Genomic DNA, 20821 nt, shown 5'->3' with positions numbered 1-20821 from the left:
AAAAAAGTCACAAAGTATTGATTACATGAGTCACGAAAGCAGAACTGAACTGAGAGGAAAAAAAAAAATTCCATACTATTCATCATGTAAACAGAACAAAGGCAAGACCACAAAGATTACTTTAAACAGAGGGGTCATAGTACATTAGGGGCATTCCTTAATGTGCAGATAACAGAAAGCACCTGCATTTCACCATAAAGCCTGTGGTAATGACTCTGAAACTTCTCCTTTTATCTGTTGAGAAGCTTGACTTCTAGTGTCTTATGACCACCATTATTTGTGCCATAGAGGCAACAGCCACACAAGAGAATGCTTAACACAGTCTATTGTATTCCTTTACAGTAGGTTCCATCCTGAGATAACATAGGTCATGTAAATATGTAGTAAAAACTTCTAACACATATTATAAAGGAAGCACTTTCCCTCTGGGCAATGCAAAAATGCTTCTGTTCACCACAAACAACAGACCAAAGCACAGATGTGTTTAAAAAAATGCTAAAAGTTGAACTGATTCACTGAGTTACTGTAAGAGTTAATTGCTGAGCATCTAAAACTTATCTTTGTCAGTAGAGGAAAAATTCCCACAGAAGGAACTATCCAGAAAGGGTCCAAAGGGATGATAAGAGGAAAGACAATTTAGGGCAAAACAGAGTACAATGGAGTTCATTGTAAGGGTAGCCTGACTACCAAAATTCTTGATATGCAAATTGCTACATCTTGTTTGTTCACTTACCTCTCCCCTCAGCTATGAAAACTATAAAATGGAAATAAAAATCTCAGCTCGGGGCCAAAGCTTCTTTAGAGTGTTACCTCAAGCTCCTTGGCCCCTGGGTAATAAACTCCTCTAATTTTACTCATACTGGCACTGGAGTGATCCTTCCAGAGAATTTCTACAACACAGTTACACCAAAAACTGGTTTTGGTGAATCAATGAGTTTATTGCCATTATTTACAAAGCAGGGTGAAGGGTTACTTATAGGAGCAATGGAGACCCCCAAGCAGCTGGCTACACCACAGAGAAGTTTCACCCCATCCTGAATGACAACCTCCCTGTAGCCACTTAGGTGGAGCTCCCTATGTTGGGATTATCCCTCCAGATGCTCTTCCCTCAGCCTCAGGTGTGAGAGCTTACATACAGACCACAAAGACCTCAAAGCAGCCAAACCATCAAGAAGTTTCATCCCAACCTTAATGACAATCTCCTCATAACTGCTTTGACTCAAAAGCAACTGCATCACCAAAAACCCAACCCCAGCATAAGTGGTGGCTCCCAGAAGCTGCATCTCTGGAGCACACCACACAACCTGCAAGATACTCAGTTGATTGGAAAATCTCAATCACATTACATGACTTACAGACAGCTAAATTGGAGAGTCTTCTCCTTAAGCAGTAGTTTTCTCTTTTCTGGCCTTAGGGCAGGATCTTGCAACCCTTTCCTAGACTTCTTGACTTTATGAGTCTCTGGAACTTAGAGAGTTGTTGCTTTAAGTTTCATGTCTCCAAGACTTGACTTCCTGAATCAGAACCTGCTTCCTCTCTTCAGCAGAGAATATTTTAACTCAGAGGAATGTGCCACATAACAAGCATATAAGCAAAATGGTGAGTTAGTAGGCTTAAAGATTTCTTCTATTCTAACAGAAAATATCAATATTAAAAGAAACTTGTATTGGGTTTCAGAGCCCCCCCCAACAGGCCAGAAGTTACCCACAGAGAACATAGATAAGTCCCTGGTAGCTCTTGAGCCACCCACAGGGAGAGGCCAGGAAACAAGGAACAACCAGGAAATGAAGAAAAGTTCCTTCTCCATGCTGCGAGTTACTGATAGTTTTTTTGGCTAACTGGAACAGGAATTAAAAGAAATTTAAACTATATAGCTGTCCACTCATGACATGTACACTTCTGTAACCTTGCTTGCTTGTAAGAAGAAAGATATAAAAAGCCCCTCTTGCCTATGCATGGGGATGATGCCATTACAGAGTGATCTGTGTGTCAGTCCTCCAGTGTAAATAAATCTTCCTCTCCTCTGTTCAAATGGCTCTGAATCTCATTTAGGAAATTCCCAAACATTTCCTGGAGGTCCCAGCAAGATTAGACTGGGTAGTAGACAGGGCCACTGTTCCTGGGCTCTGCAGCCCACTACAGCCCCTGGGACTGAGAAGTGTTTACCCCTGATGCAATTCCAGGGTCTTCTACTAGGAGACCAGGAGGAAGATTGCTGAGCCCTGGACCATGGCACCCAGGTGGAGGAGTGAGACAAAAGATCAGGAGCAGCTGACAGGAATAGGGAAGAAACCTGGGACAGGTAGTATAAGAAGGAGCTGGAGTGGACTGATCCTTGCAAGAGGAATCCCTGAACCTCAGTGCAATTCAAGGTGATGGCCCTCTTTCTTCCAGGTAGACCTATGTTGCTCTGGTCTTGGTATCTAGCTAGATCAGGTTTATTAGTGGCCTTAAATAAGAAATTGCTTAAATTAAGTGGCTGGGCATGGATGTGAGTGAATAAGCATGGCTCCATGGCCCTGATGCTACAGAGTCTGATTGGGCCCTAACTTGCATTTCAGCTGGGGTTGTTTCACCTAAATGGGCATTTGTCACCCCATAATAAGGAGCTCTGATCAGGCACAGGGTATATAGGTTCAGCCTTCACTACTAAGACCCTGTAAGTCTCTTCAAGGTGGCAGCCAGCCAGGCATCTGACTGAGGGAGAGTCTCCAGACCCTCCACCCCTCCCTGTGCACACACCAAATATACCCTAGGCACATATAAAATGGGTTCTTCCCAGTCAAATCACCAGATGGTGCTCCAGACTATGTCAGAAAATTATAAAACAGGATATTCTAGAAATTACAGTATCAAGCTGAAACCATCAAAATTAAAGATTACTGTGAAATTGATTGGACATCTTTTGGCGAGGAGTGGCCACTAAAAGGCATCCTAAACCTGGCTGCCATCTGCCAAGTGAGAGAAGCTTACACCAGCAACCCAGGCCATCCTGGTCAGTTCCCATTCATTGATTGCTGGCATATGCTGGCGTTGTGTCCACCTGATTGGCTATGCTTCCACATACAAAGAAATCCAGCAATAGTGCTGGCCTCAAGAACCACCACACCAGAAGAGAAACCCCTGATTCATCAGGCCCCTGAACAGGACACTAAGCCTTCCCTGTATCCCCCTTGTTGCTTCCTGCAACCAGTCCAGGACCAGAGGCACCACCACCCTCCATTTATCTGGCCCTGCCACAGGAAGAGAAGCAGGATCTCCCTCTACCAGCAGCACCCCCTAAAGCTGAAAAATGGGGAAGATTCCCAAACTCGGGCTACCTGACAACTTGTGGGGGGGACCAGTGCCCATCTTTCCACTGCAACAAATCCCAGGCCAGTCCCTCCCCAGGGTAGATGGAACTTATGGGACCAGCCCAATACAATATACCTATCAGCCCTCCACCACCAATGACCTCTTTTCTTCTATTTGAGAACGACAGACAGAGAGGCAGAGAGAGAAAGAGAGAGAGAATGGGTACGCCAGGGCCTCCAGCCACTGCAAACGAACTCCAGATGCATGTTCCCCCTTGTGCATCTGGCTAGTATGGATCCTGGGGAATCAAACCTGAGTCCTTAAGCTACACAAGCAAGTGCTTAACCGCTAAGCCATCTCTCCAACCCACTACTGACCTCTTGAACTGGCATTGCCACACACTGCCATACTCAGAGCAGCCCCAAGCCATGATAGATCTTTGGGCCACAATCATGCACAGTCATCAGCCAACTTGGGATGATTGCTGCCAGCTGCTGTCCACCCTCTTCACCTCTGATGAGAGGGAATGCATTTATCAAGCTGCCTGAGCCTGGTTGATTGCTCAGCCCACCCCCCAGATGCCACAAACCCTGAACAATTTGCAGATATTGCCCTGCCAAATGAGTGCCCAAACTGAGACCCCAACACCCAAGAGGGAACGAGCATAGGGTCAGATAATGGCCTTGCTTTTGTCAGCAGAATCGTCCAACAAATGTCAAAGGCAGTAGAACCTGAGATCTGCACACATGGTCCAGTTCTCAGACAGAGTTGAGGGAATGAACAGAACTCTGAAAACTGCCATGAGTAATATTGCCAGGAGACAGGCCTGACTTGGCCAGAAATCTTACTGCTTGTGTTGTTCAGCATGTTCTGCACACTCCATAAATTCAGGTTTTCCCCTTTTGAAATCCTATTTGCACATCCTTCTCCAGTGCTCCTAAGGGACTCTGGCAACCTCTGAGAGTGGTTTCTAAAAGACTTGGTCAACACTGCAAAGGAGATAACTGAACATTTAAATCTCCCCCACCCCTATAATTCAAGGTCCCTTCACCTTGGAACCTAGGGTCTTGGGTCTAAATCCAGGTCGCTGTGAAGGGAAGCTTAAACCCAAGATGGGAGGGACCATATCAAGTTATATTAACCACTCCCTCATCTTTTAAAGTTGCAGGTGTCAAGCCATGGGTTCACCACACCCATGCCAAGGCTACCACAGATCCAAACCAGGGGTGGAGAGCAGAACTGCACCTGGACCAGCCCCTGAAGCTGACCTTTTCCAGACGACCTGGAGGTGACCCTCAGGAATCCAGTGTGGTTGTAGATGACCCTGATGTTCCTGAACCTGAACTGGCTGATAATTCTCTCTATCACAGCTCAGAAGTGCTGTGGTATGGAGCCATGCCCAAATTACTACTATGGATGCACAGGAGATGACTGGAGCTAGATGGCCTACGAATGCATACCAAAGAATACTAAGGACTGTGGCGGGGGTGAGTTATTGACCACACCTTAGATATTGTTCCTATGTGGACTTTGCCACTCCAGAGGCTTGGAAGAGAACCCCTATAAAAAGGAAAGGAGAGCCGGGCGTGGTGGTGCACGCCTTTAATCCCAGCACTCGGGAGATAGAGGTAGGAGGATTGCCATGAGTTCAAGGCCACCCTGAGATGACAGAGTTAATTCCAGGTCAGCCTGGACCAGAGTGATACCCTACCTTGAAAAACCAAAAAAAAGAAGGCAAGGAGTCTCAGTGTCTTATAAACATGCCCATCCCAAGTTAGGGAAAGGGCATGAAATAAATTGGAAACTGACTATAGAGAGGCCCCAACAATGGGGCTCTCAAAACTTTGAGATGGGGGCTGGAGAGATGGCTTAGTGGTTAAGCCCTTGCCTGTGAAGCCTAAGGACCCTGGTTTGAGGCTTAATTCCCCAGGACCCATGTTAGCCAGATGCCCAAAGGGGAGGGGCCACACATGTCTGGAGTTTGCAGTGGCTAGAGGCCCTGGTGAGCCCATTCTCTCTCTCTCTCTCTCTCTCTGTCTCTTTCTCTCTGCCTCTTTCTTTCTATGTCCGTTCCTCTCAAATAAAAAAAAATTTAAAAAAAAAACTTTGAGGGCTGGAGAGATGGCTTAGCGGTTAAGCGCTTGCCTGTGAAGCCTAAGGACCCCGGTTCGAGGCTCGGTTCCCCAGGTCCCACGTTAGCCAGATACACAAGGGGGCGCACGCGTCTGGAGTTCGTTTGCAGTGGCTGGAAGCCCTGGCGTGCCCATTCTCTCTCTCCCTCCATCTGTCTTTCTCTCTATGTCTGTTGCTCTCAAATAAAATAAATAAATAAATGAAAAAAAAGAACTTTGAGATAGGTTGGTGTCTTAAAAGCCATTGGCAGGGAGCCAACCCACTGATCACGCTCAGGCTAATCATCAGGTCTGCCAATGTGTTGCTACCCATGAGTAGAGTCAACATACTGGGTCCCTGGGCCCCTCAACCAAACCCTAACCCAGGAATCCATGAGGGGAGGCTAACCCTCTCAGGTTCAACTCAGATGCCCCCCCCCCTGATAAAAATGCTTCAACTGACAAACACCAGTCATGAGTTGATAAGACAAGCAGACCCAGAACTTGGGAAAGATTGCTGGATCTGTTTGAGAGCTAACCAGATGACCTACAGTGAGGTAGAAATTACCAACTTAACTCTGACCTGAGACAATCCAGCTGCCAAAGATGGCACCTGTGTGGCAGGGCCCTCAATACAGACTCTTGAGACAAGCAAACTGTATAGGAAAAAAGGACAACTGAGGTTGGCTCTTACTACTAGAGCCCCAGATAGTACCTATTTTGCCTGTCGGGATGATACATATACTTGCTACCCAGGGGGTGATTGCACCCTAGTCTTCTTGACCCCTGACTTAGAAATACTCCTAGGAAATGAGGTCTCCCAATACCTGTATAGCCACTCCAGGCAGAAGAGAAGCCCAATACTGCTCCCCATCCTCCTGGCCATGGCCTTAACAGAGACCGCAGCCACCGGGGTGACTGCCATAGGACTCCAACAGATTCAACACAGTCAACTATCTAATCAGATTTGAATAGGATCTCAGCCTAGTCCAACAAAGGACAGTTACCCTGCCAAGCCAGATAGATTCCCTGGCCTCAGTCATGCTGAAGAACCACAGGGGACTATGTCTGATGATGGCAGAAAAAGGGGATATTTATGTTTTCCTGGGGGAAGAAAGTTGTTTTTAGCCAAATCAGTCAGGAGTAATAAGAGAAAGTGCCAGACAACTCTTAGGAAGAATTAAGATGTGGAGAGAGCTGGAATGTCTCATTAACAGAGCTCCTGGCGCCCTTGGCTTGCACCCCTAGCCGGGCCGTTGGTATGGCCCTCTTGGCTTTCCTATTTGGCCCTCACTGATTAACATTTTGACTCAATTTATCAGGAATCGGACTGAGGCAATAAGATTACAAGTCATTCACCAGTATCAGAGGATCCCATTAGGAGAGTCATAAGGGCTTATGAAGATGAAGAGGAGGGTATCTAACAGGAAATAGCAATATTAAAAGAAACTTGTCAGGTCAGCCTGAGCTAGAGTGAAACCCTACCTCGAAAAACCAAAAAAGAGAAAAAAACGAAAGAAAAGAAAGAAAGAAACTTGTACTGGGTTACAGAGCCCCTGAACAGGCCAGAAGTTACACCCAGAGAACAAATATAAGTCCCTGGTTGCCACAGGGAGCAGGGAACAGAGAGATAAGCTCCCACTTGTCCACGGGCCTTCACAGAGGGAGACCAAAGAACAGAGAGGTACGATTCTTGCCCACAAGGAACAACTGGTGAATGAAGGTAAGTTCCCTGCCCATGCTGCAAGTTAGTTTTTGGCTGACTGGAAGAGAAATTACAAGAAATTTGAACTCAGGGGAATAACTTCCAAAGCTTGAGTACTGAGCTCTGATACTTCAGAGTTTTTATAGGCTATATGGCAGGCAATTTGACATCCTGTTGAGTTCTTTACACTATTGGTGGACTAAACTTCTGGGTTATGTGAATGGGGACTACAAGTGGAAAATTACAGAAGTTCAAGGGTGTTTGTGGCTATGGTTTCACAAACCAGATAATATACAAGCACAGTGCAGCTGCATAGATAGGAAGGAGACTCGTGATTATGCTTTCTCACAAGTAAAGACACAATAGAGACTGGTTTAGATGATTATCTGAGCCTGATTTCTCTGTCAAATTTCTTCTACCACAATAGGCACATTCATATCCCTTACACCATGGAGGGGGGGCGGCACCAGCGACAGCTATATATGAATGTGTAAGCACTTTAGGGAAGCCCACACCCAGAAGGAGCACTTAAACAGGGTTTTTAAAGAACAGCCATGCTGGGGAGATGGTTCAGCAGTTGCACTTGCTGGTTCAACTCCCCCAGTGTTCATGTAAAGCCAAATGCGTAACATGGCACATGCATCTAGAGTTTGTGTGTAGTGGCAAGAGGCCCTGGTGTACCCACCCCCAATCTCTCTGCAAATAAATAAACACTGCCACCTGCTTATCCTTGGGAGAAGCTTGTTAAACATCCCTAGAGTGGCTTCTGAGAAAAATGATTTCCAATGAATTTGTGCCAGTGAGAGTTGTAGTCAGCTTCCACATTGCCGGCATGAACATCGACACCAGGCACAGTTTAGGGGCAGTTCCAAGCTTACAGATCCCGGGGGAGTTTCATCAAATGACCAAAGGTGCTGCTTCCATACGTCCAAGCAGAGAGAAACAAACAAACAGCCAGCAAACTACAAAAGCAGCGAGCGGGAACCCAGAGCTCACACTGCTCCTCACAGCTGTGGGCTGGAATTCAGATCCGCCCCCAGTGACATCTTAAGGTTGAACTCCAGGATGCACCCTCAGTGACATGTCCTCCACCAAGGTGCCTGGAAATCCAAGTGACAAACTTAATGAAACACCTGAGTTTACGAGGCTCATACATTCACACTCAAACCACCATCATGAGTTAAAGGGCAGCTAGTTACTAACCTGAATTCATCCTGGGAGGTTTGGAACTCTAACCAAGAGCCACCAATTTCACTACATGCTTCTGTCTATCACATGGCTAGCATAACCATCTTTCTAGACCATGAGGGAATGAAACGTCCTCAATACAGAAAGAACTGGAATGGCTACTGATATTTCCCAAAGGACTGCACCCTAAAACTAGTAGCACTGGCAGCAGAAGTGACTAAACGTGCACAAGTCTCCACTGAATGCAGCTACAACAGATTTTTTTTTCAAAGTATCAAAATACTTCCAGAAACTGCCTCGCATTGGAGCAGTACAGAAAGGATGCAGGAATGTGTGTCTTGCTTTCTTTGGAATTGGCACACGGTTCCAGAGGCTGCTTTGTGCTTGTGTTTCCACAAAGCATCTGTGTGGGAGGAAATGCGGAACGCACTTAGCAACACCTTGATAGCTGGAGTCAGAGTGAACCACTCACTTCATGAAGCTCTCATCTGACTTTCCTGCAGATAAATCTAGGATACACCTTCATTCTGGAGAGAGTATGGTCATAGACCATGCACTAGAAATTCCACAGTGCTTAGTGAAGAAATTACTTTTTTATTTGTTTACAAATAGATTTATTTTATTTTATTTATTTATTTGAGAGAGTGACAGAAAGAGGGAGAGAGAGAGAGACAATGGGCTTGCCAGGGCCTCCAGCCACTACAAACTCCAGATGCATGTGCCACTTTGTGCATCTGGCTTACATCGGTACTGGGGAGTTGAACTTGGGTCGTTGGGCTTGGCAGGTAAATGCCTTAACTGCTAAGCCATCTCCCCAGCCCTATCTTTTTACTTTGAGATTATCTTTTCAATGGTTTATCTCTGGAAGGCAAAGGGTTTTGTGAACTTGAGTTATCATAACCACAGGAAACAAAGAAGCAGATGTAACATAGACCAACTTTTAGCAGCTCTCCCTTCAGGATTGACAGTTTTCGCCTGAATGTTCATAAAAGTATTTGCCACACACATATCCTTTCCCTGGCATAGTGAAGAAATACTATGAGATCAATGCTTCTACTCAGCATCAACATGAAGGTAGAAAGAACTAGAACACACATCCTACACTTTAAACTTTTTACATACATCTAAAGAGCCTGGCTCTCACTATATCACTCACAGAATACCAAGAAGACATGGCCTGTTCTAAGGAGGTCACTATAATAATAGAGATAATAGTAATATAGTAATAGAGATAGAGTAATAGAGAGTAATCTAAGATTTGAGAGGCACTTTACCATTTCTTTGACTTTGTGGTTAAAGGCCCTTGTAAAGCCTGAGGGCCTGGGTATGATTCATCAATGACCACATAAAGCTAGATGCACAAAGTGGTGAATGTGTCTGAAGTTCTTCTGCAGGGGTAAGAGACCCTGGCAACCCATAACCTTTATCTCTCTCTCTCTCTCTCTCTCTCACACACACACACACACACAAACATGCATGCACACACACACACATATGCGTGCGGGCTCTCTGTCTCTCAATTTCAGTGTGCCTCTCTCAAATAAGTAAGTAAAAATATTTTTTAAAAGAGAATTTGGGGGCTGGAGAGATGGCTTAGCAGTTAAGCGCTTGCCTGTGAAGCCTAAGGACCCCGGTTCGAGGCTCCATTCCCCAGGACCCACGTTAGCCAGATGCACAAGGGGGCGCACGCATCTGGAGTTCGTTTGCAGTGGCTGGAGGCCCTGGCGCACCCATTCTGTCTCTCTCTCTCTCTCTCTCTGCCTTTCTCTCTCCGTCAGTCGCTCTCAAATAAATAAATAAACAAAATTTTTTTAAAAACAGAAAATTTGGGCAGAAGTACCCTGTGAATGTGGATAATGTACCCAGAAGCCATAGGTTGTTATTAGAAATATTTCAGTGCCAGGAATGAGAAACCTTCCAGCAAGTTGTTGGCCAGAGAGGCCCCTGATGCCCCTAAAATATTATAGGCTATTACCAAGTCTCTTGGTTACCCACCAGAACCAGATGATAAGACCCTATTGCTAAAGACTCCACATGCTTAGATTGCAGGTCACTGAAAAGTCAAGCTGGAGCTGAGCTGGGAGCCTCTTCCCTGTTGCCTATCTGACAGGATGCTAGAAAGATCTATATATCCTGTTTTGGGAGAAAAATAATCAACTGTATTAACCAGCAGTGGACCTGTAAGCTATACAGCTGGAAAGCCAGGCCAAATGTACCAACTGGTGCAATGATGGCACATCTGGTATGGCAGAAACCAACTGCTGTCTGATTGAACTTGAGGTCCTCTCCACAGAGGAAATTCCTGCCTGCTACCAAAAACCCAATGGAAAGGCTATGGCTTGGGAGGTCATAACCCTTAGGGAGGAACTGCTGCTGTTGTTTGGCTAAAATTGATATATTATGCCCACCAAATTATCTTCTAAATGCTTATATTTATGCCCATACATTAATGCTACTGTTAATGTTACTTAGAGAAGCTTCTCTCTTCAGATGGCACATGACCGCTGGGATGACTCAAGACTCACCAAAGTACTGAGAAGTCACAGTGGAGTTTTCAGCACTAAAAGAGACATCTCTATCATACCCTCCAAGGCTCAGGGACCGTGGCAAAAGAAGTGGTGGAAAGACTGTAAGAAAGAGCCAAAGGAAGGGGAGGAATGCTTTGTAACATTGTCTTCCAGACACAAAATGATCATGGTACTCATGACTCATAGGGCTCACGCTACCTACACAAGACCTGCATAATAGAAGGAAATAAAAATGATGACATCAAAATAGAAGACAGACGAGTTGGAAAGAAGAAGGAATTGAGTGAAGAGGATTTGGGAGGAGGAAAAGGAGGGTTGTGGGAGGATATTATAATGATATATTGTTTATATTTATGGAAGTTGTCAAGAAAAATGTTAACAATAAAAATGGAAAAAGAGGGCTGAAGAGATGGCTTAGCAGTTAAGGTGAATGCCTGTGAAGCCTAAGGATCCAGGTTCGATTCTCCAGGTCCCATGTAAGCCAGATGCACATGGTGGTGCCTGCGTCTGGAGTTCGTTTGCAGTGGCTGGACTTTTTTAAAAGTTACAAAAAGTAGAAAAGAAAACATTTCAACTAATACCACAGGAATACAAAGGGTTATTAGGAACTGTTATGAATGGGTTAATTCTTGGAAACATACAACCTACCAGGAGTGTACAATAAAAAATAGAAAATTTAGGATGAATAAAGAATAAGAAGGTTGAGGGCCGGAGAGATGGCTTAGTGGTTAAGGCAATGCCTGTGAAGTCTAAGGACCCAGGTTCGATTCTCCAGGTCCCACGTAAGCCAGTGGCACATGCATCTGCAGTTCATTTGCAATGGCTAGAGCCCTGGTATGCCCGTTCTCCCTCTCTCCTCCTCTCTCTGTCTCTAATAAGTAAATAAAAATGAAAATAAAAGCTTAAAAAAAAAAGAATAAGAAGGTTGAATCTGTAATCAAAGTCTTCCATCAGAGGCTGGAGAGATGGCTTAGCAGTTAAAACCCTTGTCTGCAAAGCCTGAGGACACAGGTTCAATTCCTCAGTACCCACATAAGCCAGACACACAAGGTGGCGCATGTATCTAGAGTTCATTTGCAGTGGCTGGAGGCCCTACCATGCCCATTCTTTCTCCCTCCCTCCCTCCCTCCCTCTCCCTCTCTCTCTCTCTCCTACTCTTTCTCTCTTTGTATCAAATAAATAAATAAAATATTTTTAAGTCTCTCATCAAATAAAGGCTCAGGTCCAGATGGCTTCACTGCTGAATTATACCAAATGTTTATGAAGAATACACATGCTCTTGAAACTATTCCTAAAAACTGAACAAGAATCCATTAATCCAAACTCATTTTATAAAATTAGCATTGCCCTAACAACAAAACGGAAAAAAAAAAAAAAGATACAACAAAAAGAAAACTATGAGGCACTATGCCTAAGGAATATAGATGTAAAAATTCTCAACAAAATATCTGCAAACAGTTGGGCATGGTGATATATGCCTTTAATCCCAGCACTCGGGAGGCAGAGGTAGGAGGATCACCATGAGTTTGAGGCCACCCTGAAACTACCTAGTGAAATCCAGGCCAACCTGAGCTAGAGTGAGACCTTACCTCAAAAAAACAAAAACAAATATATATATATATATATATATATATATATATATATATATATATCTCAAACAGAATACAGCAGTGCCACCCTTCCCCTTTACTGAACTTCTTTCCAACTAGTTCCTCTTCTATTTTGATACTTTTTTGCCTCCTCCATCATCCATGTTGAAATGTTGGTGAGCTCAATATTGTGAAGTCTTCTGAAGGTAACAACAGCTACTGTGAGATCATGAAGTAACAGTCACTTTACACCTGGAAGACTTCACCCGAAGTACTCCTCTTCCTCCTCTGACTCTTGCATAGTTTTTGCCTCTTTTTATGCATGTTCTTCTGGCATGATAAAGAATGTTTCATTTAGTATGAGCGCTCACTCATCACTTAGTCTCAGTACTTTGACAACTTAGTATTGTGTTTATTTATTTAAATATTTTAAAGAAGTGCTATAATTAATGAAATTAAGATGTGACAGTTGTAAGGTATGGCTAGTCAAGCCAAGCTGCTTATGTAAAAATGCATTATGAATCTCCCAGGAAATGGTAACAGATCAAGTTGTCAGTTGTGCTATTTGGGTGGCAAGCCTTTGAGGCCATTTTACCTCAGATTTAATAGTACTTGGGTCTGTTTCTCAGGGTTGGGAGATGACTGACTCTCAGATGGTCTTTCCTCTATTTGGTTGCCACTGACATTTATGTGGCATTTCTCCCACCTTGCTAGTTTACGGCTTCAGTCTGAATGAAGTCCAAGTGTCCATACTTTAAAAGAGGGTGACGTTGCAACGCACTCCCAGGATCAAGCACAACGACAGAACTGGTCACTGCCAAGCTTCACTGTATTCGTGTTTTGCAATATGACCATCTCTCATTCCCCCAGGCACTTCTGCCATTGTGTTGGCTTTGCCCATGACCTTGAACTTCCAGAACTGTGAGCTACTTAAATACTATGCATCCTTGGGTACTTTGTTATAATACTAACATAAAATAAACTAATTCCGAGAAACTCCAAGCACCTGAAAATGACTTGCGGGGCTTGCTGTTATTAGGTACCTGTCCATCTCTCCTGCCTCATGTCCAGCTGCTTCTCTTTCATCCCACATGTCAGAAATATTGAACTACTTTCAGCTCTTCAAATATTCCATCCTTCCCACCTTATCGCTTTTCAACAGTTGGAAATAATGTCAGACTTTTGTTTGTTTGTTTGTTTGTTTTTTCTATTTTCCACTTGTACCACTAGTTTTCTTCACTAAAATAACTAAACTGAATAATTCAGGTCTCAGCTTAAGCATAAATTTATCTTACTAGGCAGACTACTCTAAAGTTGTAATTTAAAATATGACCCTCTTCTTATTCGCTTGCCATTCCATAGTCTACTTGGTCTTAAAATTTTGTACTGCATTAAAGTTACCATTAAAAAAAATAGAAATACTATCATTGTTATCTGGATTTCTTCTCCAGATGTTCTCATTTGACTGAATTGACATGTAGCCTGAGAGTAAAGTTTTTCTTTTTTCCTTTTAATCAGTCTCCCCAGGTGTTTCTAATGTGCAACCAAGGCTGTGCACTACTGACCTAATTTAATACATTTTATACAAAGATAAGTTTTTCAAAGATATACACAACAGTTGAAAATTAAAATCTATTTAAAGGTAATCCTTATGAATGGCCATGTTCTCAGCAGCTTCTAAAAACCAGTATTAAACACTGATTTGCGTATACTGTGTTACCTAAACAAATATAAGGCTGGTATAAGATCTTCAGTAATTTATAGAAAATGTAACTTATGAGATCTGTTGTTACTTTCATGCTGCTGGGACAAAACACCTGACCAAAATCAGTTTATAGGGGACAAGGTTACAATTTTGGCTTACTCTTTGAAAAGATAAACAAGATTGATAAACCCTTAGCCAATCTGACCGACCTGGGCTTACATTCTCAAGGGGAAGGCTTCGTGATGGCAGGGAGAGGATAGAAAGGCAGAGGCGGAGCACTGCAGCTGGCAGGAAGCAGAAAGAGAGTGAGCTGAGCTCTTGATGGGGAAAAGCAGGGCTGTAACACCCCAAAGCCCATCTCCAACAACACATCTCCTCAAACAAAGCTCCAGTTCCTAAACTGCCACCAGTTAGGGACCAAGCATTCAAAACATGTGAGTTCATGGGGGACATCAGATGCGAACAAGCACATTCCATCCCAGCCCACCTAAACTCACAACCATCCCATGAGGCAAAATCCATTCAGTCCAGCCTTAAAAATTCCCATGGTTTTCATCTCCCTCAATGCTGTTCAAAAGCCCAGAGTCTCATCTGAGATAGTCTCTTAACTGTGAGCTTGTAAAATCAAAACACAAGGTAAGATGGTGGCATAGGAGTCACGCCAAACCAGCCTAGGGAGGGATTTAAGCAAAACCACAGCAAAATACACTCTTCTTCCAAAAAATGAAGTCGTATAGGTTATTATCAGCCACAGCAGAGAAGGAGAGATCATGATCTACCAGAAAGGAGGAGACTGGCCAGAATCCCACTGAGGCATTTGCCACCTCAATCCGCACAGATACTTGCGCCCCACCCAGCCAGGCACTACGCTGCAGGAGCAGAGATCAAACAAGGGGATCTTCCAACTGCATCACCCTCCTTGCTAAGTCAATAAACCTGAAGGGCAGACAGCAGAGACCAGCTGAGGAGCTGATGAAGGGGATACTGGCAGGACCAGCTGAGCAGTTCCAGTGCAACTCCAAACTTCCTTCACTGTCCCATCCCATAACTATCAGAACATGAACATCCAGAAAACTCATTCAGCCCCCAGTGGCAGGGCATCTAGAACAGCTGATCAGAACACCAGGTCCACAGCACAACATGGAGGGAGCAGGGTGGGCATTCAGCAATGGTGAGATTGGAAGCCACCCCAAAAGGTAATGATGCCAACTGACAAAAAAGCAGGTACATTGGCCTACACTGGAATCTCTCTTTCCATGTCAGAGCAGGGTATGGGTAACATATTCTTGGTTAGCTCTACCATTCTCAATTGGCCTGTATTTGGGAGTTGACTATTGTTGCCTTTGATGCTTTCATATTTGTAGGACCTTTGTCTTTTTCTTCAGTCATTATTGGAAGCAGAACCTTATTCAGACCCAGGCTGACCTGGAACCCATTTCAGAAGAGAAATCTCAACCTTCCAGCTGACAGGATTAAGGATGTAGTGCAAAACACACCCTTAGAGATTTTGGCTTTATAACCAGGCATGGTGGTGCATGCCTTTAATCCCAGCACTCAGGATGCAGAGGTAGGAAGATTGCCATGAGTTCAAAGACACCCTGAGATTCCATAGTGAATTCCAGGTAAGCCTGGGCTAGAGTAAGACCCTACCTTGAAAAAACGAAAGAAAAAAAAAAGAGAGAGAGATTTTGGATTTATAAGGTTATCTGTTTGTTTTAAACCCCACATTTTCATACTTTGTGCTGGTTTTTATTGAATGTGTATATTGCTTAGTTGTATTTTAGAATTTGACAGTAAATTGTTCCACCCAACCCATTAGGATACTTGAATAGCAGGAAAACTCAACACCTAGGATTATTTCTGTGGTTGGATTGGATTACAAAAGCTACACTTGGCACTTTAAACTCTTACGCTGAAGGTATATAAAGTTGGATTTCCATGTCTAAGAGCACTGCAGATAATTAGAAAACCCAAGCATCGCTGGGCATGGTGGTGCACGCCTTTAATCCCAGCACTTGGGAGGCAGAGGTAGGAGGATCACCATGAGTTTGAGGCCACTCTGAGACTACACAGTGAATTCCAGGTCAGGCTGAGCTAGTGTGAGACCCTACTTTGGAAAAACCAAAAAAAAAATTAATAATAAGAAAGAAAGGAAACCCAAGTATCAAATAAACTCAGGATGCAAAAATTGCTACATTACAATACAAGAAACAAAGAATCAAGACAATACAATCCCACCAAAACTTATAAATCCATCAGGAGTGACCCCCAATTAGACTGGTTTAGATAAAATGCCTGACAAAGATTTTAAAAAAGTGATGCTAAACTACACTCAAAGAAATCAAAGGAATCAAAGAAGAAAACACTGAAATTAAAGAAGAAAATAAGCTCCTGAAAGATAACACAGAAAACCAGCTTAATGAAATAAGGAGGTCATTACAAGACATTAGTAAGGAAATAGAAATACTGAAGAAAAAACAGGCAGAAATACTAGCACTGAAAAACACAGTAAGTCAAATAAAAACTCTATAGAAAGTCTCACCAGTAGAATAGATGAAGGTGAGAACAGAATATCTAAACTAGAAGACCAAGTGGCAGATCTAATACAGTCCAACAAGGAGAAATATAAGCTAATAGGAAGGTATGAATGGGAATTTCAAGATATTTGGGAAACTATGAAAAGATCAAACATAAGAATTCAAGGTATAGTAGGAGAAGAATTTCACTCCAAAGGCATAGTAGGCATTTTCAACAAAATCCTAGAAGAGGTCAGTAAGGAGGCCCAGGATGGCAGAGGAGCGGCAGCCCAGGACAGCTAGCTCTCAAGTGGCCCTGCGCATCCCCAACCGATCTGAGACAGAGGTGCGGCCCTCGCCCCAAGAGGGGGACTGGGAAGTGAATTCGGATCCACCTGGGAGGGGGAGTGGACCGTGTCCGCCCAGGGCGGTGGCGGGTGGCAGCGGGGCGATGGCCACAGTTGATTATGGAAGATTCCCACAAGAGTAACACTTCCAAGACTGCACCTCAGCCTGGTTCAGCAGTTCAGAGAGCTCATATTTCTCATATTGCCCAACAGAAAAATTTTGGAAGACCTCTCTTCTGAAGAAACACGAAGCAGAAAAGGAGACAGAGAAAATCCTGGCATTTCTGCTGTTACTTCTATGTCCGTTCCAACTCCCATCTATCAGACCAGCAGTGGACAGGACATTGCCACTGCCCCAAATGGAGCCTTGCAGTTGGCCAGTCCAGGCACCGACGGAGTACAGGGACTACAAACCTTAACCACGACAAATTCAGGCAGTCCTCAGCAAGGTACGATTCTCCAGTATGCACAGACCTCTGATGGACAGCAAATACTTGTGCCCAGCAACCAGGTGGTTGTGCAAACTGCATCAGGAGATGTGCAGACATACCAGATCCGCACCACACCATCGGCCACAAGCTGTGGTGACGACGTCGCCTGTCACTCTTACCTCTCAGGCAACTAAGACAGATGACCCCCAATTGAAAAGAGAAATAAGATTGATGAAAAACAGAGAAGCTGCTCAACAATGTCGAAGAAAGAAGAAAGAGTATGTCAAATGCCTAGAAAATCAAGTTGCAGTCCTGGAAAATCAGAATAAAACTCTCATAGAAGAGTTAAAAACTTTAAAGGATCTTTATTCTCATAAAAGTGTTTGATTTTTTTAAAAAGAAAGTATTTTTGTGGACTGACCCAAAAATTAGATGGATTTCTTTTTAGTGGAGTTTTATAAAGTTTTATAAAAGTGAAGCTAATTTTTATTTAGGCTTTTGCAATGCAAAGGTAAATAAATGTCTTTATGCAAGAGACCTGGTCAAGGATGAAGTGTCAAATGGCCGTAAGAAGCTACCGGCACAACTGGGGGCTTTGTAAACAAGAAACATCCTCAAGAAGCAGGAAGTGAACTTCAGCAATTCAAGTTTTCTACGTCAATCCAAAAATGGTATACAAGGTGAAATTTAGTAAATTGAATTTGTAAATCAATTTACCCTGTATGTATGCATTTCTTACTGTTTCTTGGGATTGGCATTTTTCAGTTGTATGTGGTTATATGTGTATTTTATTTCTACCAATAAATTCTAAATTACAAATGTAAAAGAAAATTTGATACATTACTAAATATATAAATATATGGTCTGATTGTGTACATCTGTCATATTGTGACGTTTTTTAGATGAGTTTTTAAAAGTAAGTTTGTTGAACTGGAGAGGATTTTTAAGAATGGGTTAACTGTTTCTAAGGTCTTTTCCTAAAAGGCTTGCAAGGTACATGAATGAAGTGGGATGATTTTGTAGCATTTGCTTATTTATCAGAAAAATGGAAAAAGAACTGTTTTAAAGTTTGATACTTTTAAATAGTTTTTTTTTGTTTGTTTTTGATTTTTTTTTTTGTTCTTTTTTTTTGCCTACTCTGGTAAAGGTGATTTTTACAAATACATACTGATTTGGTTTTTTGATTCTGTATCCTAAATGCTGTTGGATACCCATTACTTTTGTGCTTTAATAGAATGAAGTGTTTACAAAAGCTCTGAAAATACTTTTTATAAAACCTGAAAATGCATACCAAGGCTTTCCAAGAGAATTTTACAATCAACTTCATGTAAGGGCTGTCAGGTTCTGAGATAGAGCAGTTAGTTGAGGGAGTTTTACGTTAGAGACTATTTTGTAATGTAGCAAATGGTACCATTATAAGAGTGACTTGCCAATATATTTTTATAGCTAATCTTTATAAATACTAATGCTGAGGGGTTTTTGTTTGTTTGTTTGTTTTTTAATTTTTATTAACATTTTCCATGATTATAAAAAAATATTCCATGGTAATTCCCTCCCTACCCTCCCCCACACTTTCCCCTTTGAATTGCCATTCTCCATCATATTACCTCCCCATCTCAATCATTGTACTTACATATATACAATATCAACCTATTAAGTACCTTCCTAATGTTGAGTTTTAATGATTATTTTAAATATTTTATGTAATTTGTTTAGTGAAAATCTGCATCTCATCCTTTTTTATATTATGAGAAAGTTATCAGATTGGCTAATATTTGAAATTGTAAGTTTTATATGGAAATCTAAAATTCAAAATGTCAGTTACACAAGTGTTAAACTCTGTATTCTAATTTGTATACACCTTGAAACTGTACTGCAAAATCATAGAAGAAAGGTTTCCCCAAATTGGGAAAGAGATAACAATGCAGATACAGAAAGCATTTAGAACACCAAATGGAAAAAATCTGTATATAACTTCTTGCCATGTTATAATTAAACTACTAAACATGCAAACAAAAGAAAATATATTGGAAGCAGTTCGAAAGAAAAATAAAGTCACCTATAAAGGCAAGCCCATCAAGATAACAGCAGATTACTCAACACAAACTGTAAAAGCAAGAAGGAATGCATCATTCCAAGTTCTGAAAGGTAACAACTGTCAACAAAGGTTACTTTATCCTGAAAACCTATCCATCTAAATTGATGAGAAATAAAGACATTGCAATAAAAATGGGCTAAAGGAATATATAACAACTAAGCCAGCTCTACAGAAAATGCTTGAAGGGATCCTCCACACTGAAAAGAAAGGAAAGCACACACATGAGGAAACAGGAAAAAATACACCATACTCAAATGATAGTTAACACAAGAAAGTTAAGGGAAATAGGAAGCACTATGAAACAATAAGAATGGAGAGAATAATGCATACCTTTCAGTAATAACTATTAATATTAATATTAATACCCTCAATGCCCCAACCAAAACACACAGACTTGCAGAGTGAATTAAAAGATATAATCTTTCTATTTTTTACCTCTTAAAAACCTTTCCATAAAAGACAGACATTATCTTAGAGTGAAAGGATTGGAAACTGTATTTCAAACACACGGGTTTGGAAACAAGCAGGTGTTGCCATCCTAATATCTGACAGGACTGATTTCCAACCAACATTAGTGATGAAAGATAAAAGTCACCTTATATTGTTTAAAGGAAACATTCAACTGGAAGATATTACAATTCTAAACATATATGCACCTAACATAGGAGTTCCCAATTTCATCAAACAAACACTATTAGACTTAAGGTTACAGATAACACCAGACACAATTGCAGTGGGTGACTTCAATACCCCACTCTCATCAATTGACAGGTCATCCCAGCAAAAAATAAACAAAGACGTATCTGGATTAAATGACTGCATGGAACAGATGGACCTAACAGGTATCTACAGAGCATTTCATTCAAATGCACATTTTTCTCAGCAGCACATGGAACATTCTCTAAAATAGATCATATATTAGAACACAAAGCAAATCTTAGCAAATATAAGAAAACTGAAATAATCCCTTGTACTCTATCTGACCACAGTGGGATTAAACTACAAATCAGCAACAAGAAAAACTACAGATAATACACAATTCATGGAGACTAAACAGTATACATTGAAGAAATCAAAAAGGAAATCAATAAGTTCATAGACTCAAATGATGATGAGAATACAACATACCAAAACCTTTGGGATACAAGGAAGACAGTCCTAAGAAGGAAATTTATAGCTCTAAGTGCCTATATTAATAAATTAGAAAGTTCACAAGTAAACAACTTAATGCTTCACCTTAAGACCCTGGAAAAAGAACAAGGCAAACCAAAAGTCAGTAGATAGAAAGAAATAATGAACATTAGAGCGG

General features: G+C 42.1%; 1 pseudogene; it reads left to right on the top strand.

The window, feature by feature from the left end:
* The first annotated feature begins 17097 nt into the window (after positions 1–17097).
* On the top strand, positions 17098–17801 carry LOC101600502 (annotated as a pseudogene).
* Positions 17802–20821: the final 3020 nt, after the last annotated feature.

The sequence above is a fragment of the Jaculus jaculus genome, chromosome 1, assembly GCF_020740685.1.
Source record: "Jaculus jaculus isolate mJacJac1 chromosome 1, mJacJac1.mat.Y.cur, whole genome shotgun sequence".
NCBI lineage: Eukaryota > Metazoa > Chordata > Mammalia > Rodentia > Dipodidae > Jaculus > Jaculus jaculus.
This window is presented reverse-complemented; position numbering and strand designations above follow the sequence as displayed.